General features: G+C 40.5%; 1 long non-coding RNA gene across 1 annotated transcript; it reads right to left on the bottom strand.

The window, feature by feature from the left end:
- Positions 1-8,002: 8,002 nt before the first annotated feature.
- On the bottom strand, positions 8,003-19,522 carry LOC131503578 (uncharacterized). The gene is made up of 3 exons (XR_009257463.1): positions 19,340-19,522; positions 11,069-11,260; positions 8,003-9,227 (listed from the first exon to the last, which is right to left on the bottom strand). It is a non-coding gene; the product is annotated as an uncharacterized LOC131503578 (long non-coding RNA).
- Between the last annotated feature and the right edge of the window lie 57 nt (positions 19,523-19,579).

Here is a 19,579-nt window from a genome sequence, read left to right as displayed (position 1 = left end):
AAACAGGCTCCAGGCTCTGAGCTGTCAGCACAGAGCCCGACGCGGGGCTCGAACCCACGGACCGCGAGATCGTGACCTGAGCCGAAGTCGGCCGCTCAACCGACCGAGCCACCCAGGCGCCCCTAGATGAATGGATTTTAAAAGTACACTGGTATAAGATTAAAATTCTGCTTTTCTCTCTATTCAAAAGACAAAGATTTTTGGAGTGCCTGGTGGCTCAGTTGGTTGAGCGTCTGACTTCGGCTCAGGTCATGATCTCACAGTCCAAGAGTTCAAGCCCCATGTCGAGCTGTCAGCACAGTGCCTGGAGCCTGCTTCAGCTCCTGTGTCTCTGTCTCTGTCTGCCCCTCCCCCACTCATGCTCTGTCTCTGTCTCTCTCTGTCAAAAATAAACATTAAAAAAATTTTTCAATATGAAATTTATTGTCAAATGGGTTTCCATACAACACCCAGTGTTCATCCCAAAAGGTGTCTTCCTCAATACACATCACCCACTCTCCAGTCCCTCCCATCTCCCGTCAACCCACAGTTTGTTCTTAGTTTTTAAGAGTTTCTTATGCTTTGGTTCTCTTCCTCTCTAACCTCTTTTTTTTTTTTTTAATTTCTTTTCAAAGACAAAGTTTTCTTGGACTGTTCATTTGCTCTTGATAAGAAAAGATAAAAGTTTTTTTTCTCTTTTGACTTCTGGGAAAACCAAAGCTTTATGTTTCATCTTTATCAGGTCTTTGATTACTTAAAGTTAAAACTTCTCAATGTTAAAGGACCTAGGTTTTGCCAACAACTATTTAATGCCACATATTTGCCTTTGGCATCTCTTATTGTCACCTTGGTTAAATAAATAATTTAAAGTTTTAAGATTTGTAATGATCTGTAATCCTATTTGGAAATTTTTCTATAACGTTCTATAACTTTCTAAGGTTTTAACAAACTTTCCCAAGATTTACATTGTAAAGGAAGTCTTTTTTTAAATTTTTTTATGTTTTTATTTGTTTTTGAAGGAGAGACAGACAGAACATGGGCGAGGAAAGAGCAGAGAGAGGGAGACAGAGAATACATAGCAGGTTCCAGGTTCTGAGCTGTCAGCACAGAGCCCAATGCGGGGCTCAAATTCACGAACTGAGATCATGACCTGAGTTGAAGTCAGACAGTCAACTGACTGAGCCACCCAAGCACCCCATAAAGGAAGTCTTTTTGACCAATTAGGTATGCTAAGTTACTTGGAAAAGCACTGTCATACAATGGTAAACCTTAGGTTGTATTGCATGGGTAAATGCTGTAACTGCTTAAATATAGATGTAATTCTACAGTTTTAATGTTTTAGTATAAGGTCCTCACTTGATATTCTGACTACTGAAGTGTTATGTGTCACAGATATAGCTGATTTCCTTGTCAATTGTATTATAATGAATCCTCATCAGATCTTTAACAATGTCCATTTCTGAGATTTTTTATCATTTATAATTGTTCTTATTCCCTCAGAAAACATGTTTCATCCTCAAGGAGATTTATTAAAAGTACTTTTAGGACAAATATAGGCATTTGACATCTTCAAGATTAATACTAAGATAGGTAAGAATCTCAAGAACTAAAAAACTGCATTTAAACTGAACAAGAATTAGAAACATGGGGCTAAACGAATTGAGGAGGATTATAGTTGGGTGATTTTTGGAAATATTGCTGGTTCTCAAATGTTTTTCTTCCAGATTAAGAAAACTTTCTCTTAAGATATCTGTAATATACAGAGGTGTCAAAAAGTATTCATTTGTAAACTGAAACATTTATCTTTCTCTCTACCTAAATCCTCTGAAATTCAAAAACTCTCAATGAGTATTCTTTCTTTCATGGCAATTACAATTGTTTGCATAAGTCCAATAAGAATCTGTTCATCTTGTAACACGTCACCACTAGATATACTGGTTATTTTACCAAGGCTTTGACTGGAACATCATATTTGAAGATGATATTCATAGACTCAGATACGACCACACAGTTTTAAGGAGCTAAGGTTGACTTTATGAAACATGGAGCCATAAAGCCCTTTGGAAATGTTGGCCTGATACCTTGCTTACAGAGTTCCCAGCAGTCTCCCCAGGTGAGTAAAGAATGTCACTTCCTGGTGGGTGCAGGAACCTCAGGATATCTTGGGGACATTGTGGAATTTGCCCAATTCTACAGGTATTGCAGGCCTGTCTGATGGCAAGTACTTGACTTGGCTTCTGGCCTGGAGAGGCTACTAAAAGTTCAACCTGGAGATTCCTTATGAAAGGTTTCAGCAAAGCAAATTTTAAAAGATCCTTAATGATCAATCACTATTCTTGCTGAATTTATGTAAACAGGCCACATTTGTTAAAACTGGACTTGTTTTTTAAATGAATTAGTTTTGATTTCACTGTTCTGGAAATGAGGGTTTTCAGAGAGAAAAAAAAAAACTGTTTCAATAATGCTCATTTATGGGTGTAAATTCTAGTTGTCTTTAAGTATTTACCTAAATAGACCACTTGAGGTAAACCTAAGTAATGGTATCACAATAGCACAGGTATGGATAACCTTCTTGTCATTTTGTGGGGATAGTAACAGGATGCCATGGGTATATTATTTAAACAACTGGAAAATAGGATGGATTCCCCCAACAATTTAACACAAAGGCTTTTCTCACTGCAGATCTATCAACAGATAACACTATAGTGCTTTCTTATTCACTTGAGCCTGGATTAATTCATAAATATACAAACCATGCCCTCCCTAAAGCTGATCTGACAGTTATAGAAGCCCATCTCATATAAGCCCAAAGACCTGTGTATTCAAAGGTTGGAAAATCTAATACAATGAAGATTTAACTCCAAAATAAAAGGGCCCCTGCTGGGTCATATTAGGTACTCCCACTGCAATAAAATTAGAGGGGCAGTCTTCATGGGTTTCTGTATCTACATAAAACCTGTACCCCCTTCACAGGAAATCAGTGTGCAAACCAAGGTGCCTTGTTTTCCTGTGAACCTGTGAAAGACCTCAAATTTCTCTTATGATGGCTGTACCTTTCTTTTTCATTTTCCTTTCCCCAATTTATATTAATAATTACTTTCTACAATGAGCCATTCAAAAGGATCACCACAGACATTACAAACTGGAAAGACCAATCTGATTCCTGCTGCCTATTCCCACTCCCATGTAACGATGCTTCAATGCTGACATCTAAAAATCTCGCTGGCAGCACTGGTAGACACTGGGTTTGTAATTTGCTCTAACAAAATGCTGTGTAAACATTCCAGATTACCACAGAAATATTTCTGGATTTGTCACTGACCTGAGTGCTCAAATGGAGGCTTTCAACAATCCCTGTCTTTCCTTTAATGATTGTTTTAAGCATCTAAAATGGAGGATTTTGTCAGCTACCAAAGGACTTTCATTTGGGCTTATCTTTCTAGTTATTCTAATTATGTTTTGCTGTTTTCTCCCAAAAGTCTGGTGCCAAGACTGCATCACTACAATAACTTCAAGCCAATAGATGATCCTTTCTACTCATGGAGGTTCATACACGTTCCCACCTTGGATTCAGCTGCTCTGCCTTTTGTAACTCCTCCATGCATTCCCCATCGGATCTATACTGACCCATAAGTAGGGACATCTCTCTATGCCCTTACTCAACAGGAAGAGGCTACAGAAAATGAGACCTTCCACCTTCAGCAACATTAAAGATTTAACAGTCACTATTTTTCAGGGGGAATATGATTGGTGAGTAGAAGACAAGCTGAGGGCAAAATACAGGCTGACCCCACCACCCCCAGGAGGAATATGTGTGATACTCCTCTGAAAATCCCGGCTACCCAAGAACAAAGGAAAGCGTTTTAAATGTTTGCCATGGTTAGTGGGAAACTAAAGCAAATGAAAAATTAAATTCCCTTACAACCTACAGCCCATTGACAAGTCCTTGAAACTGGCGAAGTGACCTCCCTCTAGGAGCTCAACTGCCTCAAGGATGACAGTTTGCTGGGGTCAAAAGTGAATATTAGTCTAGCATTATCCCAACCTCAAGGATCCTGCTTCCTTTATCTCAGCTGCCCTAAGATACATGCTGGCAATCATACTCCAAGCTTGTGATCCCCCCCGCCCCCCCCCATCTGAAGGGTCTCATGACTGAGGTGGTATTCAAGGATAATAAATGACATTTCCCTAGCAACAGCCCCTCAAGGTGCTAGAAACCTTGCTTCCAAAATATCTCAGAAACTTCCTCTATTTCTGACCCCCTCCCAACCAGAGGGTATGTAATGAGTTACCTGTCACAACCCCAGTGCAGCTCTTCCTGCCCTTGGGTCCTGTCTCAATTCTTTTTTTTTTTTAATTTTTTTAAACATTTATTTATTTATTTATTTATTTATTTATTTATTTATTTATTTATTTATATTTTTATTTTTAATTTTTTTTAATGCTTTTTATTTATTTTTGAGACAGAGAGAGACAGAGCATGAACGGGGGAGGGGCAAAGAGAGAGGGAGACACAGAATCGGAAGCAGGCTCCAGGCTCTGAGCCATCAGCCCAGAGCCTGACGCGGGGCTCGAACTCATGGACTGCGAGATCGTGACCTGAGCCGAAGTCAGACGCTTAACCGACCGAGCCACCCAGGCGCCCCAACATTTATTTATTTTTGAGACAGAGACAGAGCATGAACGGGGGAGGGTCAGAGAGAGAGAGGGAGACACAGAATCTGAAACAGGCTCCAGGCTCTGAGCTGCCAGCACAGAGCCTGACACGGCTTGAACTCACGGACCGCGAGATCATGACCTGAGCCAAAGTTGGCCACTTAACCAACTGAGCCACCCAGGCGCCCCTCCCCTCAATTCTTTAATAAAAGCATCAAACATGTCTTGAAGAATTCTTTCTTGGCCATCGGTCCTGGAACCCCCCCACCGTTGCCCAAAAACTTCATCAGAATCATACAGCATGTAGACATTTGTTTTGGCTTCCTTGGTTAACATAAAGGCTGGAGCTTAATTTTTGTAATTATAATACTGCGTTATGTAAATATATCAAAGATATCTATCTAATTACTATTGATGGACATGTGAATCATTTGCAGATTGGAACTTTATGAATCAACTTAGTGTGGATGTGTTTTCAGGGACCTATGTCTTTTTTTATTAGGCATATTGTAAGGGTTAAATTGCAGTGTAAGGCTAACCTGTAGCCTTAAGAAATAACAGCTTTGTCTTAACACTGTAGGTTAAGAGATAACAGCCTAATCCTATCAATCAAAGGAACAAAATTTCAAGGAAAATCAGCTGGATTAGTGTTTGACTGGTTTGGGGCAAGGGCATGTCTGAACTGTTTCCACCCCCATCTGGGAACTATTTCTTTGTTTTGTTCCCAGGTGATGATAAGATGATGTGGTTGGCTATAAAAACTCTACCCCGGCTGTTCGAGACTGCACTCTGGTCAAGAGTGTCGGTCCCAATCGGTTGGTCTTGCCTCTCATTGCAATAAATTTTGTTGTGACTGTCACTGGTGCCCATAGCATTCTGTTTCAGGAATCGTTTGGATACAACAATATGTGTATGAGTGGAATTCCTAGATTTTTTGAGTATGTATGTATTCATATTTAATAAATAAAGCAAAAAATTTCCCAGTGTGATTTTGCTTATTCAAATCACACATTTTCCATTTTCTGTATGTCAAAAGTGATGAGGGAGTGTGGTGAAGACTGTAGGCAAAATACAAGATAGCAACTCCCCCAGATGGGATATGTGTGATATTCCTCAGGTGCTCCTGGCTGCCTGATGACAAAGGAAAGGACAGACAATAAATGGTTTACTGATAAAGCTCGGAGTCATACAGGACATGAATCTCCATCAGTTTGCAAATATTTCAGTAAATTACAAGATAAAGATAATCTTATCAGGGTGCTGAAAGGGTGGGCCTACACCGGCGGACTCCATCTTGTTCTGTGTCCTCCACCTTGACCACGCCTCCTCCCCTTGAGTAACCTCCCGCTCACCAGTTCAAACTTCCCGATCAAAACACGCCCGGCGACCTGCATGACAGGACTCTGACCCTTCCCCAGCCAATCGGCTGAGGCCACAGCCATTACCTCACCAACTGCCCCTAGACCCCAATAAAACCTTTGTGCTTTTGAAACTTGCTCTCTCTCCCCAGTATCTCACCACTGCATCGGTGCAGGTAGGGGATTGAGCTCGAGCTAGCTCAAATAAAGGCTCTTTTGCTTTTGCATCAGACTCGGCTCCCTGGTGGTCTTTGGGGATCACGAATTCTGGGCATAACAGGTGCCTGGGTGGCTCAGTCAGTTAAGCATATCACTTCAACTTAGGTCATGATCTCAAGGTTCAGGTTCATGGATTCAAACCCCTTATCAGACTCTGTGCTGACAGCTTGGTGCCTGGAGCCTGCTTCAGATTCTGTGTCTCTCTCTCTGTGCACCACCCCTCCCCCTCCCCCTGCTTGCACTCTCTCTCTCTCTCTCTCTCTCAAAAATAAGAATTAAAAAAATTTTTTTTTAATTAAAAAAAAGTCAATTTTATTGATGAGGGAGAATAAGGCAGGCTGAGGGGGGCAAAGCACAAGCTAGCACCACCCTCTCCCCACCCCAGGTAGAATATGCATGACATTCCTCAGGCACCCCTGGCTACCAAAGAACAAAAGAAAGGGGATTAAATGCTTGCCATGGTATGTGGGAAACTACGGCAAATGAAAAATGAAATTCCCTTACTACCTACAGCCCGTTGACAGGTTCTTGAGACCAGAAGAGTGATCTCCCTCTAGGAGCTCAGCTGCCTCAATTGATGACACTTTGCTGAGGACAAAAGGGAACTTAGCTTAACATTATCCCAACCTAGAGGACCATGTAAGTCAATTTCTTTATCTCAACTGCCCCAGGATATATGCCAGCAATCATACTCCAAGCTTATATCCCCCTCCCCTCCCCATATTTATTTGAAGGGTCTTGTGACTGAGTTTTATTAAACAGTGATAAATGATGTTTCCCAGCAACAGCTAGCCCCTCAAGGTCCTAGAAACCTTGCTTCCAAAATAAGTTAGGTACTTACTCTATCTCTGATGCCCTGCCAGTGTGAGGGGATATAGAGTTACTCATCACAGCTCTTCCTGTCCACTGGTCCTGTCCCCATGCTTTAATAAAATCACCTTTTTGTACCAAAGACATCTTCAAGAATTCTTTCTTGGTTGTTGTCTCTGGACCACCCCACCATCACCTCAAAACATTATCATCAACGGCCTAATCTCCAAAACCCTATAGAGTCAGTTTCCCAGAACCCAAACATCACCTTCCCCTCCATAGTGATGGTGGGGAACTAAGCCAAGAAGGAAATAACAGGTAAAAATAAATTTCTTTATAACTTGCAGCCCTTGACAAATACTTGAGGCAAATACAGGGTATAATATCCCTCTAGGAACTCCCTACAGTCTTAATGTTTTGCTAGAGGGAAAAACAAGCTTAGCTTGGTAATAGCTAGGCCATCTGTACTGTGAATCTTTAGCTTATAAAAGTCTCTTTGGAAAGTTCCCTTTTGGCTTTACCTCCCCCAACTCCATAGTATATAACCAGTCATTCCTCACAACCCCAGTGCAGCTCACTCTGACCACAGATCCTACTCCTATCCTTTAATAAAATCATCTTTTTGTTAAAGATGTCCTCAAGAGTTCTTTCTTGGCCGTCAACGCTAGACCCCAGGGACCCTACCATCACCCCCAAAACTGTAATAGGTCAACTTATATCAGAAAGCTTACTGTATATAAGTTTGGCTTGAACTCACTTTTCATGAATAATTGAGATAAAAGGCTTATGTAGTCCCCTATTAGGGTTATCAGAAATTACTATCTGCCCTATCTCCCCTATCTCCTTTCTGTAGCTTCGCTTGCTTGCTTGCTAAATAGATAACAGGTGGCAAAACGCTCCCCCACCCCTTCTACCAAGATCTGTCTTAGGCAAGATCAACATGTAAAAAGTCACATACTCGCTGCCCTGCAGCACCTTAGGTGTCTATGATTGGTCATTTTAAACCCTCAGGACAAAGACCTTTAAATTGATAGGTTCCCGCCAAAACTTACATCTGTATGTCACAATTGGCTACCATGAAATGCTGTAAATTGTAACTGGTTAACTAAATTATGATGTATTCTGACTTACTAAAATCCATATAAGCTCACTGCTACCTTTGTTCAGGGCCATTCTCTGCACTTTTCTCCTTAAGATCAGGAGATCAGGTTTGGACCGGCTGTGAATAAAATCTTAGCTCGCTTCTATTTGGCATCTGATGGTCTTTCTCGACAGCACCGTTTCAAAAACCTCATCAAAAAGCAGCCAAACAATGATTAGTTTCATATGGTTTAGTCTTTATACTCCCATTAGCTGTCCCACATAAACTTATTAATCAAACTGAGTACACTAACAGTTGTTCTTCCTGTGCCATGGGGCTACCCACAAGCACCAGACTTTAAGACGGGCCCGGAATATACAGCTTTCTAATTTTAACATCTAGTTTAATAAAGAACATACTGATGGAGTTTTGGAATGATGGTGGGGCTCAGAGTCAATGGCCAAGAAAGAATTCTTGAAGACATCTTTGGTGCAAAAAGGTGATTTTATTAAAGCACAGGGATAGGATCCATGGGCAGGAGAAGCTGCACTGGGGTTGTGCAGAGTGGCTGGTTATATACTCTGGAGTCAGGGGAGGTAAGACAAAGGGAGGCTTCCAGAAGGACAGATATATTAAAGAGGGCTCCTAAGATACCAGAGGCCTTGCCTTACCCTCTGGCAAGTCATTAACACTACAACAATAGAGTGGTCCTGGAGAAACGTTATACCTTGTATTTGCCTTTGCCTCAAGTATTTGTCAAGGGCACCAGGTTTTAAGAAATTTAATTTTACTTGCCATTTCCTTCTTGTCTTTGTTCCCCACATCACTGTGGAGGGGAGAGTGTTGTTAGCTTTTGCTTTGCCCTTAGCTTGCCTTATGCTCCCTCATCATACCCCCCTGAATAATTTTGATCCTTAAATCTTTAAAGTGGAAGATCTCATCTTCTGTAGCTTCTTCCTGCTGGGTAGGAACATAGAGATATCCTTACCTATGGGTCAACATTAAGTTACATAAGTCAGGAAGGTATAGTGGAGTTATGAAAGGCATAAGCAGCTGAATCCAAGGTGAATCTTCTTGAGTAGAAAGGATCATTTGTTGGCTTGAACTTATTGCAGTGATGCTGGCTTGGTATGAGACATGGAGAGACATGAGAGAAAACAGCAAAGCATAATTAGAATTATAAAAAAGAGACATCCAAATTAAAGTTCTTTGGTAGTTGACAAATTCCTCCCATCTAGATGTTTAACCAATCATAAAAGGAAAAAGAGGGATTGTTTAAAGCACCATTTAAGTATTCAGATCAGTTAGAAATCCAGAAATATTTTCACTGTGATCTGGAATGTATACACAGCATTTTGTTTTTATGAGAGTACAAGTTCCACCTTATGCAGAGTTAAAACACCTAATAACATTCTATTTTGTAAACTGTTTTATGCAGTTGAGTTACTTTAGTATTTAATACGATGTTATTTTGAGGGTCATTTAAGGCCTTAACTCTGTAACAGGTGGTATATAGCCATCATATAGATGGCCTCTGTTCAGTAGGCAATCAAGTAATTAATAAGAGGTACTTTTATAGAAACAAGAAAAATATAGCTTAATGGCTAGAGCAAATTACAAACCCAGTGCTGTCAGTGAGATTTTTAGATGTCAGCATTGAAGCATCCTTAGATGGGAGTGGGAACAGGTAGCCAGAATCAGGTTGGTCTTTTCACTTTGTAACTCAAATGTCTGTGGTGATCCTTTTGAATGGCTCATTGTAAGAAGGATTGTCAGCATAAACTGGGGAACAGAGGATGAAAAAGAAAAGTGCTACCATCCATCTTAAGAGAAGTTTAAAGTCTTCTACATGTTTACAGGAATGAGAAGGTGAATTAGTTTGCTCACTGGTTTTCTGTGAAGGGGTTACAGGTTTTATTTTAGATAATGTCCCCATGAAGAGTGCCCCTCTAACCTTATCACAGTGGGAGTATATAACATGACCTGCTAGGGCCCCTTACATTTTGTAGTTAAAATCAGGTTTAAGGAGGATATGGTTTGTATATTTATTTAGAGATTTATAAATTAATACTTGCTCAAGTATATAATTTAATAAAGCACTATAGTCTTTATCTATTGATAGGTCAATAGTGAGAAAAAGCTTTTTATATACAATTTTTGGGGGAATCCATTCCATTTTCCACTTTAAATAATATACCTATGGGGTCCTGTTACTATCCCCACAGAATAACAAGCAAGAAGATTGTCCATACCTGTGCTATTGTGACAGTATCTCTTAAGTTTACAACAAGTTGTCTGGTTTAGGTAAGCAACAAACATTTAGACAATCAGAACTAGAATTTAACATCCATAACAATGCATTATAGAAATATAATTTTTCTTCAGGGGCGCCTGGGTGGCGCAGTCGGTTAAGCGTCCGACTTCAGCCAGGTCACGATCTCGCGGTCCGTGAGTTCGAGCCCCGCGTCAGGCTCTGGGCTGATGGCTCGGAGCCTGGAGCCTGTTTCCGATTCTGTGTCTCCCTCTCTCTCTGCCCCTCCCCCGTTCATGCTCTGTCTCTCTCTGTCCCAAAAATAAATAAGAAAAAAACGTTGAAAAAAAAATTAAAAAAAAAAAAAAGAAATATAATTTTTCTTCAAGTAATACACATTTCCAGAGACAGCCAAATCAAGATTAATTTGTTTATAAAACAAGTCTAATTTTAACAAACTTTGCCTAATTTTTTACATAAGTTCAGGAAAACATCCATTGTTCATATGTATGTTTTAAATTTGCTTTGCTGGAACCTTTTACAAGGAATCTGCAGATTGAACTTTTAGTAGTGTCTCCAGGCCAGAAGCCAAGCCAAGGTCTTGCCATCCGACATGCCTACAATACCTGTAGAATTGGGCGAATTCCAGTTCACGAGGTCCCCAAGATATCCTGAGGTTCCTGCACCTACCAGGAAGTGACATTCTTTACTCACCTGGTAAGGCTGCTGGAAACTCTATAAGCTAAGTTTCAGGCCAACATTTCCAACTGGCTTTATGGCTCCATGTTTCATAAAGTCAGTCTTAGTTCCTTAAAGGTGTATGGTCATATCTGAGTCTATGCAGGACTCTCAAATAGGCCTTTCCAGTCAAAGCCTTGGTAAAATAACGAGGATTTACAATGGTTCCTGTTACAAGAAGATTCTTATTGAACTTAATGCAAATAACTGTAATTGTCAGAAAGAAAGAATTCTTACTGAGAGCTTTTGAATTTCAGAAGGTTCAGATACAGAGAAAAGTTAAATGCCTCAGCTTGTTTACAAATGAATACTTTTATAATATTTCTGTAAAACATAGACATCTTAATAGAATGTTGTTGTTGTTTTTTTAATCTGGAAGAGAACCAGCAATGTTTCCAACAACAGTTACAAAAACTTAGTCTTTCTCAGTTCATGTAGTTCCATGTTACTAACTGTGGTTCAGTTTGAACGCTGCTTGTTAGTTCTGGCAATTTTCACCTGTTATGCCCAGAATTCGTGATCCCCAAATACCGCCAGGGAGCTGAGTCTGATGCAAAAGCAAAAGAGCCTTTATTTGAGCTAGCTCGAGCTCAATCCCCTACCTGCACCGATGCAGTGGTGAGATACTGGGGAGAGAGAGCAAGTTTCAAAAGCACAAAGGTTTTATTGGGGTCTAGGGGCAGTTGGTGAGGTAATGGCTGTGGCCTCAGCCGATTGGCTGGGGAAGGGTCCTGGGGAAGGGTCCGAGTCCTGTTAGGCAGGTGAGGGGGGGGTTACTCAAGGGGAGGAGGTGTGGTCAAGGTGAAGGACACAGAACAAGATGAAGTCGGCCAGCATAGGCCTGCCCTTTCACACCCAGTTTAGTATTAATCCTAAAGATGTCAAATACCTGTATTTGTCCTAAAAGTCCTTTTTATAAATCTCCTTGAAGATGAAACACGTTTTGTTAGAGCATCAGAACAACGACTATAAATAACAAAAGACTCAAAAATGGACATGGTTACAATATGATTAGAATTCATTATGATAGAATTGACAAGGTAACCCAGTTACTTCTGTGACACATAATACTTTGATAATCAGAATATCAAGTGATGACCATGTACCAAAACAATTTAAAACTTTAGGAATAACATATTTATTTGAGCAGTTATAGCATTTATCTGTGCAATACAACCTAATGTTTACCATCATTCTTCTGACATGGCTTTCCACCTAACATACAAAATAAAAAAGGCCTAATTGGTCAAAAGGATTTCATTTACAATTTAAGTCCTGGGAACCTTATTTAAAAAGGTATAGAGCACATCCTAAATAGGATTACAGATGATTACAAACTTTAAAACTTTAAATGATTTATTTAACCAAGGTGGCAATAAGAGCAAATATGTAGAATTATATAGTTGTTAGCAAAACTTAGCTCATTTAAAATTAAGCATTTTTTAACTTCAAGTAATCAAAGACTTGATAAAGATGAAACATAAAGCTTTGGTTTTCCTAGCAGACAAAAGAGAAAATCAACCTTTGCATATATTTTTATCCAGAACAATCAACAATCCAAGAAAACTTTGTCTTTTGACCAGAGAGAAAAGCAGAATTTTAATCTTATAGGAGTGTACTTTTATTTTTTTTCAACGTTTTTTTTTGTGTGTGTGTTTTTTTTTAATTTATTTTTGGGACAGAGAGAGACAGAGCATGAATGGGGGAGGGGCAGAGAGAGAGGGAGACACAGAATCGGAAACAGGCTCCAGGCTCCGAGGCATCAGCCCAGAGCCTGACGCGGGGCTCGAACTCACGGACCGCGAGATCGTGACCTGGCTGAAGTCCGACGCTTAACCGACTGCGCCACCCAGGCGCCCCTCGAGTGTAATTTTAAAATCCATCCATTGCAACCTTAGTCCATCCTGACCACACATAAAATTCCTTTCCAAAGATTTCCCTTTTCTGAACCTTCTACAACTTCCTTTGCCTTCAGATTTTATCCCAAGCCATTTCTTTCCAAATGACTAATCTCATTTAGGACTAAATTAATGTTCTTTTACCTTTAACAAAAACGTATTTCCATTCATGATATCTTTCTTACACATCTCCTATTTTTTTATATACAGCACTGTTTCCCTTATTTCCATAAGTTTTAACTACATTTGGCAGAATTTTAACTCTTAGAAATGTTAGTCTCCAGTGAAAACTAAGTGGTAATCAGTTGTGAACTGTTACACCAGAATTCTTTGTATGATAAATTTAGGAACCACTTAAACACAAAGTATGTTTTTGAATAGAGCCAAATAGCCTTAGTTTCTCTTCAGTAAGTTAAAAGCACAAACCTATGTTTAGTAATCAATGCTTTAGCACTCCATTCTATTTATACAAGACATAGATATCCAATGAATTCAATCCCAATTATCATGAAGTAAAACTTTAAAGTTTCAGGTTTCAAAGACTTTAACAGCTATCTGAATAGCCGTGAAAACTTTGAGACAGACAAAAGTAACCATTATTTTAAGTCATCTTTCTTTTTCATTTTTAATGGTTTTATTGAGGTATAATTGACATGAAATAAGTTCCACATATTTAAAGTGTACATTGTGATTAGTTTTGACATACATATATATATAGAGAGAGAGAGACTCAGGAAACCATCAACACACTGTCTTGGTTATGAAATTCCATATTAAGTCTTGAAATCAGGTAGGATATTCTTTATTCTTCTTTTTCAAAGAAGTTGGAACTATTCTAAGTCCTCTATGTTTCCATATGAATTTTAGAATCAGTTTGTCTATTTCCACACATAGATAAAGAATGCTGGGAATTTTGGGGCGCCTGGGTGGCTCAGTCCGTTGAGTGTCCGACTTCGGCTCAGGTCATGATCTCAGTCTGTGAGTTCGAGCCCCGCATCGGGCTCTGTGCTGACAGCTCAGAGCCTGGAGCCTGTTTCAGATTCTGTGTCTCCCTTTCTCTGACCCTCCCGGTTCATGCTCTGTTCTCTCTGTCTCAAAAATAAATAAACGTTAAAAAAAAAAAAAAAAGAATGCTGGGAATTTTGATTGAGATTGCACGAGACCCATAGATCAATTAGGGATAATTTACATCTTTTTTTTTATTAAAAAATTTTTTTTAACATTTATTTTTGAGAGAGAGAGAGAGACAGAACATGAGCAGGGGAGGGGCAGAGAGACAGGGAGACACAGAATACGAAGCAGTCTCCAGGGTCCAAGCTATTAGCACAGAGCCTTTTGTGGGGCTGGAACGCACAAATAGCGAGATCACAACCCGAGCCAAGGTCAGAAGCTTAACCGACTGAGCCACCCACATACATATATGTGTGTGTGTGTGTGTGTGTGTGTGTGTGTGTGTGTGTGTGTGTGTATGTGTGTGTGTGTATGTATATATATATATATATCTTCTTTATCCATTCCAAATGTTCATCAAAAATAAATATGTATGTATATATATACACGTACAATATGTATATGTGTATATATACACATGTATACATACACACACATTGGGGTATTACTCGGCAATCAAAAAGGATGAAATCTTGCCATTTGCAAGATGAACATTTGGGCTTTTTTCATACTTTGGCTATTGTTGATAGTGCTGCTATAAACATTGGGGTGCATGTGCCATTTTGAAACAGCATACCTGTAATCCCTTGAATAAATACCTAGTAGTGCAACTGATGGGTCGTAGGGTAGTTCTAGTTTCAGTTTTTTGAGGAACCTCTATACTGTTTTCCAGAGTGGCTGTACCAGTTTGCATTTCTATAAGTCATCTTTTTTGCTAATGAATTGCAACAGACACAACATGAGCTTACTTGACCTTCAACAAACTTCCATATTTAATGCTATTAACTCTAAACACAGGTCTATCTTAATTAAACCAACAAACTTAAGTTAGTTTAAATACCAAATATGTTCCCCCTGTGTCCACTTAAAAGTCAATCACTTGTTCCCCATTGTCTGTTTTTACCTGGGACACCAGTGCAGGAATCTGAAGTGGGCCATCCAAGTGGGTGTGCTTTGCTTATCTCCTTCATATCAAGGGTGGGAGGAGCCAATGGTGCCTGAAGTACTGAGGATGGTATAGGAACTAGTTATGCAGGCTGCACCCAAGGTGGTGCAGAAAGAGGGGGTGGAAAGGCAGAAGAGGTGAAATGCCAGCAGAAGGCAGAGAAGGATTTCTGGTTCTAAACCCTGTCAGCTGGGGCAGAGGAACAGATGCCATGTTTTTTGTCACCAAAGTGGAAATCTGGAAACTATGTAGGGCTGGAGCTGACAGGGAATTTCCCCAAAACAAATGGAGTTTTGGCAGCTGCTTGGGAATAGTCCTTAAAGTCCCTTTCCTGAGATAGACTAACCATAGTTGCCTCCAATTACATCCCTTAACCTGGAAAATGAATGAGGGAGAGGCCCCCACATCTATTACAGGGAAGAACAGACAAAGAGTCAACAGTGTCAGGAATGGCCTGTGTTTCCTCCAGTGTTCTATTAGGAGGAGGCCTGTTTAGCCATCCATTATGTCAGGAGGGAGTTTACTAGCCAAACTCATTTGGGCAATGAATTCTGCAAGAGACTTTTTGTTCTGGGTCCTGATTTGGACCTGTAAAGGACTGGACCTAGGGTATCTCTATCCATTGGCCCTGCCTACTAAGGCCATGCAGTGTTACAGGAGATCAGTCCTTTCTACGTTTTTCAAGCTAAATTGTTTCCAGTGGGTTAAAAAGGTTGAGGAGAAGCTCCCATGCTTCTCCTAGGGAGAAAAGTAGAAAGAAAAGAGAGAGAGGGTCCATTACTCCTCGACTCCCCCCAACTCCCTGGTGGTGTCCCCCACACAGGATATGTCAGAGGCTCCTGGTGTCAAAGAGACCCAAGGCGTCCCTTGAATGAAGTTGCTATGATCACCACTGACTAAGGACCCCTGAGGAGGGATCCTAGTGTCCCCCAACTTGCCTACTGCATTCGAGATTACAGAATGGACCGTATGGACCAAAATACCCTACCCTGAAGCCTGTGGCCTAAAAGGCCATGCCTCGAACAACGTGTCCTGATGGGTCATGCCCTGATTATCTAGTCTGTGAAGAGCATGCTGGGGAGGCTGAGATTTAGTTTCTTGAAGAACCTGCCCTTTTTAACCCATGAAAAACACTGGAAAAGTTTTACAAGGGGAAATTACCCAGTTTTATAACTTAAGTAGTAGTTAGTAGAGGACACTGACTGAAAATGGTAAAGGCAGAAATCCATCATGATCTAAGTGACATCCCAACACTTATAGTCTGTGCAGCCAACTTCCTAGAAAATAGTCCCCAGTTGGATTTTAATTCAATTGGGTACTGGTTTTGGCCGGCTGTCAGTGGAGGTCCTGTCGCCAGAAGTGGCTAGACCAGCGATATGGAGGGGTTCATGTTAGACCAATGAGGAGGAAACGTCACAAGGGAGTCTTAGGAGTGGCAGGCATCCTGGTGACTTAGGTGGCTGTCCTGTGCCACAGCCAGACAACTTTGTATAAGGACAGGAATAAAGAGGGGGCATCAAGTTTGTGGTTCTTATTACCACCATTCAAGCCAGGGAACTAACTTCCAGTCAAAAGACAGACTTTCTCTTCCCCGTAGAGTAGTCACAGGCTAGAGGATTACAGCTTGAGCAATCAACGTGAAAATGTTCCAATAAGACCATCCTCCTCAAAACACCTCTGAAATGAGAATAAAGGAGGAAAAGAGAAAGTATACTCACCATATTTGCACAGGCTCAGAGTCCAGATGAAAAGACTCATAGCCCCATGTTGGGTGCCATATGATGAATTTTGGGGTGATGGTGGGGGATGGAGTCAACAACCAAGTAAGAATTATTAAAGTTGTCTTTGGTACAAAAAGGTGATTTTATTAAAGCACAGGGACAGGACCTGTGGGCAGAAGAACTGCACTGGCGTCATGACAGGTAACTCATATCTCCTCAGGCTGGCATAAGCAAAGTATCTAACATATTTTGAAAGCAAGGTTTCCAGGACCCTGAGGGGCTAGCTGTTGCTAGGGAAACATCATTTATTACTGTTTAATAATTACTCTTCAGTCATGAGACCCTTCAAATGTATATCAGGGGCCATATGCTGGAGCATGACTGCCAGGATGTATCTTGGTAGGATATATATGTGCTGCACTGGCAGCATTTCTTGTTTTTTTAATTCACGTTAGTTAACATATAGTGGTGTATTGGTTTCAGGGGTATAATTCAGTGATTCGTGATTTACACAATACGCAGTGGTCATCACAGCAAGTGCCCTCCTTAATGCCCATAACCCATTTAGCTCATTGCTCCCCTCCAGCAACTTTTTATCTTTTCTATTTTTCCGTGCCTTCTCCTCTGTTCATCTGATGTTTTTTCTTAAATTCCACATATGAGAGAAGTCAAATATTTGTCTTTCTCTGACTGACTTATTTTGCTTAGCATGATACACTCTAATTCCATCTATGTTGCTGCAAATGGCAAGATTTCATCAATATTTTTATTGGTGAGTAATATTCTATTGTATACATACACTGGTAGTATTTTTTGTGAGACAGTACTCTATGGCTCTTGCGCTCCTCATTTGTTTTCCTGGATTTATCAACAATTAAATACTTTAACCCATGTCATTTGCCTTTTTTTTTTTTTATTCCTAAGTCATTTCTTAGAAACCTTGAATGATAAGGCAATATCCGTTCCTATCCCCTACACAGAAAGAGAAGCTTGCTTATGACAATAGAAAAATAAATGGAATTCTCACGCTCACTGTCCTTCAGCTGTTACACAAATACTATACCTGCGACATCCACAAATACCCCTTCGTATCATTTCTGTACATTTTAGAAAGGAAATCTGCAAACTTGGGTGTTCATAGTCTTGTTCCACAGAGTTAGGTAAAGTTATTCAAATCTGTGGAACAGTATAGACCTAGCTCAGGTCTAAACAGGAAGTTTAGAATATGATCTCTGAAATGTACTTACTTAGTAAAAACTTGAGCTGTGAACTTTACAGGATGTCTGTATATTTCAATAAATATATTTACCAAAAAAATAAAAAAATAAAAAGACTGGTGTCTAAGTATCACCCATATTCAAGACCCTTCATGGAAACAGTAAGGCAAGAAGCAGGAAGTAAAAATAAGGCCTCTAAAATGTTTTGCTTGTAATTATTACACGCAGGCAGGTTTGGGTCAAAAAGCACATTTTGCTAGGGATGAGATTTCCGTTTTCACTTCCTTTTTGATGATCTTGACCAACTAATCTACTCTCTAAATATTTTCTTTTCAGAATATCATTTGGGAGATATCTTTTGAAGACTTGATTATGGTAATAATTACTAACGACATCTCTATCAATAGCATATCTGCAGTCTTCCAGGGATTTATGCTAGTAGTTAGTTACATCAAGGAACAAATTACAAAGCGAAACAACCATTTACGTAAAGTTTTGTACGTATATATACACACACGTATACGTATATATATATACACGTTATACCATGGTGAAGTGGGAATCATCCCAGAAATACAAGCTTGTTTACACATTATGAAAATCAATGAAAGAAATATATTAATAAAGTACAAAATCCACATGGTCATCTCAATATATCAAGCGTAATGTATTGGACTTTCCTCTTATTCATAGGGCAAGGGGCCCTGAATCACTGAATCCTGTACAATTACCCCTTCTTCCCACCTCTGCGCCCCCAGGCATGGGCATCAGTACAGAGATGGTTGTTTATGAATGCACGGAGGAGGGAAACGGTGAGCCCAAAGTGTGCCTTGCTGATCGTCCACATACAGCGGAAAAGTCAGTGCTCAGTCTCAGCACCTCTTTATGGAGGTCTATCTCTCTCCTGTCCATTACGTAAAAATTTAGGACTGGTGGCGTTTTTATCCGTGTTAGCCGCTTGGGCATATTCATAATGCAACAAAACCCAGCGATGCAAGTGAAACTGTCTAGCGACGCCGCTGCGTCACCACACGCGATTAATCCTTGCTTCTAAATACGTAGTAACCCTTCTGTCCATTTTGCCTCACCTGTTCAGGCCACCCACTGCACCAACAGATTCCCAGTTTCAATATGCCCCCTTTTCCTTAGTCTGGCTCGTACTCGACCTAGCTCTTTCCCTAGGGCGGTCTACAACCAAAGAAGGTTGGAGAGCCGCGTTGTAGCCCATACTGAGGGTGGTGCGACAGCTAATGACTCGACGGCTGCCTTTATTCTGCGATCTTTCCCGTTTTTACCTCAGACCTTCCGGACCAAGAGTTATCAGCCAGGACGACACACCCGGATTGGCACAAGGATTTCTTAATTCCGGTGGAATGAGGAGAAAATGGGTGGGGCTAAAGGGAGAAAGCCGGAAGAGCTGAGGGAAAAGAGGCTGGGCCGAAGTCGGGGGAGGGCCGAGGGGCGGGACTTGGAAAGAGCGGGGGTCCTCTACGTTCTAAGTGGCGCTGGGGCTGGTGGGAGTGTGCGCCTGTTCG

This window comes from Neofelis nebulosa (assembly GCF_028018385.1).
Source record: "Neofelis nebulosa isolate mNeoNeb1 chromosome Y unlocalized genomic scaffold, mNeoNeb1.pri SUPER_Y_unloc_1, whole genome shotgun sequence".
NCBI classification, from domain to species: domain Eukaryota; kingdom Metazoa; phylum Chordata; class Mammalia; order Carnivora; family Felidae; genus Neofelis; species Neofelis nebulosa.
The sequence above is the reverse complement of the archived record's forward strand: the minus strand, read 5'-3'. Positions and strand labels throughout refer to the sequence as shown.